The following is a 6967-nucleotide window of genomic DNA, read 5'->3' as shown; positions in this document are numbered from 1 at the left end:
TTTGTTTCCTGTATACTGCTTAGTATACATGGCATAATTTATTTCTTAGTTGGATTGCTTGTATTGCCTTTCTCCACTACATACAGTCCAAATTTTTCATAGATTGTCATCCATAAGACTATACCAATTTATGTTCCCACCGATAATGTAAGAGAATGCCTGTCCCTCCTCCTTGTCTGTCTCCCTCCCATAAAGTTTGTTATTGGTAAATCTTTTCTGCTACTTCTATGAGAAAAATAGCACTCATAAGAACACATACTTTAGCTCTATTTAGAAATTTAAATGTTATTTAAATATTCTAATAATTTATTAGAACATAAGAAATTAAAATAAGGTAAAGTATGACAATAGTATATCAATCTAAGACACTAGACTTAGAACTTAGAAAGTTCTGGATCTTGGTTAGACCCAGGGAACCTGGCATCCCTCCTGGACCTAACATTGTCCTAACTCTTCCATCATCTCAGGTGATAGGATGATATGATATGAAAAGATGAGAACCAGCTATGCAAAGTCAAATATTAATTTACTACACTCTGTGGTTCTGCTATGTCCCCTTCATTTGTATATTTTACATCTTCCTTTTGATGATAAACAGCACAATTCTCAGAAGTCCTCAAGTATTTTTAAGTAACATGGGAGAGTTGGCTTCTGTTTTTCTAGTAATCAAATTGTATTGGTCTTATTGTTGGTAATTTCTGAGGAGGGAGATTTTCTTTTTTATGAGTGTTTTAATTTAGATCTCCACCCATGGGAAGAAATAACATGTAGACAGCTCCACCGGCTTCTGAAACCACATGCCTGGAGCCCTGCCTGCTAATGGAAATGTATGAAGCAGCATCTGTGTTTCTTGCCATGCCGCAGACGCCAGTCTGTAGAAGAATGGAGTCTGAAAACAGCATGGAACATTAAGGAAAAATGACCTCCAAGGATTTTAGGAATGACTGCAGTTGAGAACTACTAGCTCTACCATGATGAGGAATGGAAATGCTTCTAAAAGAGGAGGCTGTCATTCTTTATTCTTCAGAGTCAGTGCATTTTTCTACCAAAGACTCATGTATTACTGGCTTTTTACCTAATGAGGCATCATAGACTGATACTTTTATAATTAGTAAGTTACAAGTTCGTTTGTCAAACCTGTAAAACTTGCACAACTTATTGTACTCTGTGTTTTAGTATTGGTGTTTTAAGAAGGAACTACAAAATCTCCTGAAAGATTAATTTTAGAGCGAACAGACATTTCAAGTGTCTTATTTTCTTTTTTTCTTGCATTTTTCGGGTGACAGAATAACGCTTTCATCTCAGGTGGATCTGTAGTGCTTAGGAAAGCACCAAACTTTTAGTTTACACACACGAATATTTTCTCTGCAGTTTTGGACGTGTTTAACCAGCCTTCCTTTGAATAAACACAATATTGTATTCACTGACATTAAGAAGATGATTAGAATCATTACTTACCTGAATTGTTAATAAATCTGTCTCATACATTAAAATGAGATGGCAGTCACGCCCTACTCTCCCCTTTGAGCTACGTATTCATCTCCCGAAACTGCTTGCTATTGCCACAGGCAGCTGTAAATTAACTTAATAATGCCGCACTGGACACCATAACCTGTAACCTATAGTAAGGGTGTCTAATCTTTTGGCTTCCCTGGGTCACATTGGAAGAAGTATTGTCTTGGGCTACATGTAAAATACACTAATACTAATAATAGCAGATGAGCTAAAAAGAAAATCTCATAATGTTTTAAGACAGTTTATGAATTTGTGTTGGGGCGCATTCAAAGCTGTCTTGGCCCACATGTGGCCCACGGGCTGCAAGTTGGACAAACTTATCCTATAGCTTAACAATGTATAGCCAATCATGAAGCAATATTATTTCTTTAAACCAGTGAGAATTTCTGACAAACAACTTTGTATCAGCCCATTTCTGGTCCCCATTTTTTGCCTTTACAAATCCACTTGTTGCTAACTGGAGTATATACTCAGGGCAACTTGAATCTATGCTCCTGGGTTGCAATCCTCTAGCTTAACTCAAATAAACTATCTACTTAAATTAAAAAAAAAATCTGCCTTATAGAAAAATGCATTATTAGCCTATAGTTTTTTTCTTTATTGTTTCATATTAACATTTAACATTATTTCAACTCCTTTATTGAAACTTCTTAAGATTCCTATGGATTCATTCAGTCTGAATTCTAGCGTGTTTCTCAAAGCACAATCTTTGCAGCATAAATTGATGTTTTTGATCTGAGGCTGGCACAGCTGCAACATACCTGGCCTTTCTTCTGGAAGGTACGCCTGAAAGAGATTAAAGGTAGAGAAAACTCCACCTCTACTCTTCTTCATTAGCACAGCATGTCCATGAGTCAGTTTAGGCTTCCTTTTTGATGCATTAGACACTAGGCCAATTTTATGGATGTTTGTGCATGTTGCACAACTTGTGCAACATGGTGGCTTAATGTCAGTCTTCGATGTGAAGTCAGGATGGACAGATTCTCAAAACACCTCTTTATTTCTTTAAACTCGGAAGTGATGCAATTTCTGCTAAATTGGGTTGGTCAGCTTTCATTTGAAGGAAGTGCTTTGAGCTTATGAAATTTTATCTCCAGTTACTAAGTTTTGCTATACTGAAGCTCCTCAATATTCGTTATTTATTACTGTTTTTTGAGACAAGGTCTCACTCCTGTTGCCTAGGCTGGAGTGTAGTGGCATGATCATGGCTCACTGTGGCCTAGACTTTCTGGGCTCAGGTGATTAACCCACCTTAGCCTCCCAAGTAGCTGAAAATACAAGTGCACGCCACCACACCTGGCTAATTTTTTGTATTTTTATTTATTTATTTATTTATTTTTAGTAAAGATGCCATTTTGGCATGTTGCCCAGGCTGGTCTTGAACTCCTGGGCTCAGGCTATCCACCTATCTTGACCTCACAAAGTCCTGGGATTACAGGTATGAGCTACTGTGCTAGGCTGCTCCTCAATATTCAATTGATCTATTAAGGTTTTCCTTTTTGGGGCCTACATTTTGATAATTTACATTTTGCAGGAAATTATTTATATCTCAGTGTTTTCAAATTTATTATTACACATGTGCAGTTAGTACTTTTCTTAGAAATTTTAAAGTAAATTTTTATAGAATAAATATATAAATGAATAACTTTTCTTTATCCTAGTAATAAGGATCTAGAGAGTGAACTGAAAAAAAGAATCTATTCACAATCTCAGTTAAAGATTGTAAAATTCTTGAAAGTTACTTTCCTAAGAATCCACAAAAGAATATTAATGAAGGACATAAAATAGGATCAAAGAAAATAGAAAGACATTATTAGATTTCTGGATGAAAAGAATTACTATTACAAAATATCAATTACTAAAAAAATGCTTAATGCAATTCTCAGACTTTACCCATATTATAAGTGGGGAATAGAGGTGGGAGAGAATGAAAAAAATCTGGAAGTCTATATGAAAGAAAATATGTACCTAAAAGCTAATAAAAGAATAATTATGAAGAATATTGAAGGGTTTTGTCTTATCAGATATCAAAATTTACTATAAGGATACTATTATTCAAAAAGCAACTGTTAGATATAATTATAGTTTCTGAACTCACATTTCTATGTGGGAGGCTTCAGCTACAGGAAAGCTGACCTTGCTCCCCATCCCTCCTTCACTCCTGTTTTTGGATGCAGGAAGAAATCATCTGATTGGTGAGCTTGGGAGAAGAAACTAAACCTGTTTGGTTCAGCCCATTGTCCCCTTGCCCCCATGAACCCTCATCTAGGGTTTTCTCTCTTTTGAAGCCAGCCTGTTGACAAGACACATCTTGTGCTTATGCTAGCTATAAGCTCAAAGAGGCACCCTCCATCTTTCCGCCATGGTCGTGGGGGTTGTCTGTGACTGGGTGAGTAAATTCAATTCTGAGATGAGTATTAGGATGCTCATTGTGACTGCCTGTCTCAACCACATCACCCACATCTACTATGTTACAAATTATAACGCTTATATATATTTTTTTGTCCCTTTTCTGTACCTTATTTCTCATTTGCATCAAATATGTTGGTTCCCTAACATTTAACAGATATGTCATTATGCTAGGAATAGATACATAGAATACATGAAGTATAATATTTTGCAGGTAATAAAAATAATTAATTAGAGATATACCAGGTGACTTAGAGGTATATGTACTGGGTATTGTTGAGTGAGAAGAGCATGATGTAGAATAGTGTACGTAGTATTGTGTGTGTGTGTGTACTATATATGACTGTAAATGATTATTTGAACATAGAAAAAACTGTGAAGGATCAAGACAGGCTATTAGAGTGGGTTTTTAATGCAAGAAAACACTACTATGATGTGTTTAGCTGAGGGGAGAGGTAACTAATCTATAAAGGAAATGGAAAAAGATTTCACTGAGAACTCTAGAATACGTATCCTAACACCACATTTATTCATCTATATCAAATTAAATACAGATTTAAAACATTAAAATTAAAAATAATGTTATCTTTGATATGTTTATTTCCTTTCAAAGTATTAACTATTAAGATGAAAGAACATTTACTATTTGATGTTTAAACTATCTTGAAAAAGATGAACTTTACTATTTGATGTTTAAAACTATTTAGAAAAAGTGTTATATATATACATATGTAATTATTATTTTAGGGTTTTGTCTAGTAACAAAAATAGCATAAAAATACTGAGCTATTGGATTTCTCTGAGTCATGTGTTTTGCGCTAAATAAGAACAATGTGGTCTGAAAACACATGCATCAGCTCTGCTTGTGCTGCTGAAGGTATTGACAGAGTGATCACTTGTGTTCATTTATTTGTCATATGACTGATAGAGATGTGCGCTTGAATTAAAAGAGACAGGGGCAAAAATAGGGAAGAGCCTTATTTTTACTAGCAGTTTGAAATGAAATCCCCAAAGAGCATCATTCACTACTTTGGAAATAACATTCTTATTGCTGAAGATAGAGGGAGAGAATTGCTGTCCTGACAATGGGTGTCAATAAAAAAGTGACATTACTAGAGGCACTGTGATTCAATAGCAATTTCTAGGAGCGCAAAAAGTTTTAAAAAGTGATCCCAGCTGTACCACTGGAAACCCTGGCCCATAGCAGATGGGTAGCTCCTAGCAGGTGAGCGTGGAGGCTAGTTGTCTTCATCACCAAGCCCAAGCCAATGATCTGGGAGAGTCTTGTCAGCTGTGAGCCAGCATCTCTCTCTCCAATGGGTCTAATTCAAAAGGCTAACCAGGACAGGAAGTGGGGTCTCTAGGCAGTGACTTCAGGTGTGTGGCTGGATCATAAATCAAAGCAATCCTGAATTCACGCAAGCAATGCAGGAAAAAGCATGCAGCCCAAAATAGGAGGTCTCCTTTGGAAGGACTAGACTGCAAGCTCTCAGACAGCAGGGGTCAGGTCTCTCATTTGCCACTTCTCACCTGGTCCACTACTTGGCTCTCAACAGCTACTTGCTGAGTAAATAAGTGGAAGGATGAATCACTGGATGTGGGAGTACAGATGAAGGGAACTGAATTGTGATCCTTAGCTGGGCTCCAGATGGAGCCAGTCAGATAAAAGCTAGAAGCCAGGGGTCCCCATAATCCCCGTGAGGCTATAGTCTAAAGATCATTGAGCACCCAAACACATTTTTATTTCAAGTGAGCTAGGGAGATGATGTTTACTGAATACGCTTTATATACTTAATTGTGGTGCTAAGTATTTTTAAGAATATTATTTATTTAATTATTTAATTTCCCAAATACCCTGTAAGGAATAGATTATTAACTCATTTTACAGACAAGGCAACAAACATTCAGAAATGGTGAACCCAGTAATTTATTCAAAATCACCATACTGGTAAGTGGTGTAGGTGAATATTTGAACCAGATCTGTTTGACTTCAAAGTTTATACTTTTCCTGCAATGTCAGTGACTCTGAAAGGACATAACTATATAAGAGAACATTTCATAATTTGGCAGAGAGTGGCAGAGGATTTTAGTTTTTAGTTTTAGTTTTTAGTCTTTAGGTTTTAGTTTTAGTTTTTAGTCTTCATGTCTCCTTATTTGCAGACTGAAAACAAAGTAGTCTTATCTTCCACGACTTTGGTTTTTAAAAATTATGGTATTTATTGGAATTTCATATAACTACAGATTTGTATGTTTATCAAAAAGGGGTGTGGGTTTATAAAAGTTAAAAAATACTGTACTTGTGTATTTTGTGTTCATTCTCTTCTTAAACTATTTTAATCATTATTTTTGAAGTTGTATTTAAAAAATCAAGGAATTACAATATCTTAATATTTAACCATGAGTTACTTGTTTTTTTTTCAAAAAAAATTAAAGACAAATTTTTAAGAGAAGTTTTTAGATTCACAGTGAAAATGAGAGGAAGGCACAGAAGATTTCCCCTATACTCCCAACCCCCCACACATATATAGCCTCCCTGATGATCGACATCCCCCACCAGATTGGTGTATTTGTTACAGTAATGAATCTACACAGACACATCATAATCACCATAGTCCGTTGTTTCCATTAGGGAACACTTGGTATTACACATTTGGTGGATTTGGACAAATGTGTAATGACACATATACACCATCATAGTATCATACAGAGTATTTTCACTGCCATAAAAATGCTCTGTGCTCTGCCAATTTATTCCTCTATCTCTCTGTAACCCCTAGCAGCCACTGATCTTTACTGTCTCCATAGTTTTGTCTTTTCCATAATACCACATAGTTGGAATCATACAGAATGTAGCCTTTTCAGATTGGCTTCTTTCACTTAGTAGTATGCGTTTATAGTGCTTAGATGTCTTTTTATGGCTTGATAGTGCATTTCTTTTTAGTGATAAATAATATTCCATTGTCTGTATGTACCAGTTAACTTATCATTCACCTGCTGAAGAATATTTTGATTGCTTCTCAGTTGTTTTGCAATTATGAATTAA

Source organism: Pan paniscus, chromosome 17 (genome assembly GCF_029289425.2).
Source record: "Pan paniscus chromosome 17, NHGRI_mPanPan1-v2.0_pri, whole genome shotgun sequence".
Classification (NCBI taxonomy): Eukaryota; Metazoa; Chordata; class Mammalia; order Primates; family Hominidae; genus Pan; species Pan paniscus.
Note: the sequence above shows the minus strand (reverse complement) of the source record.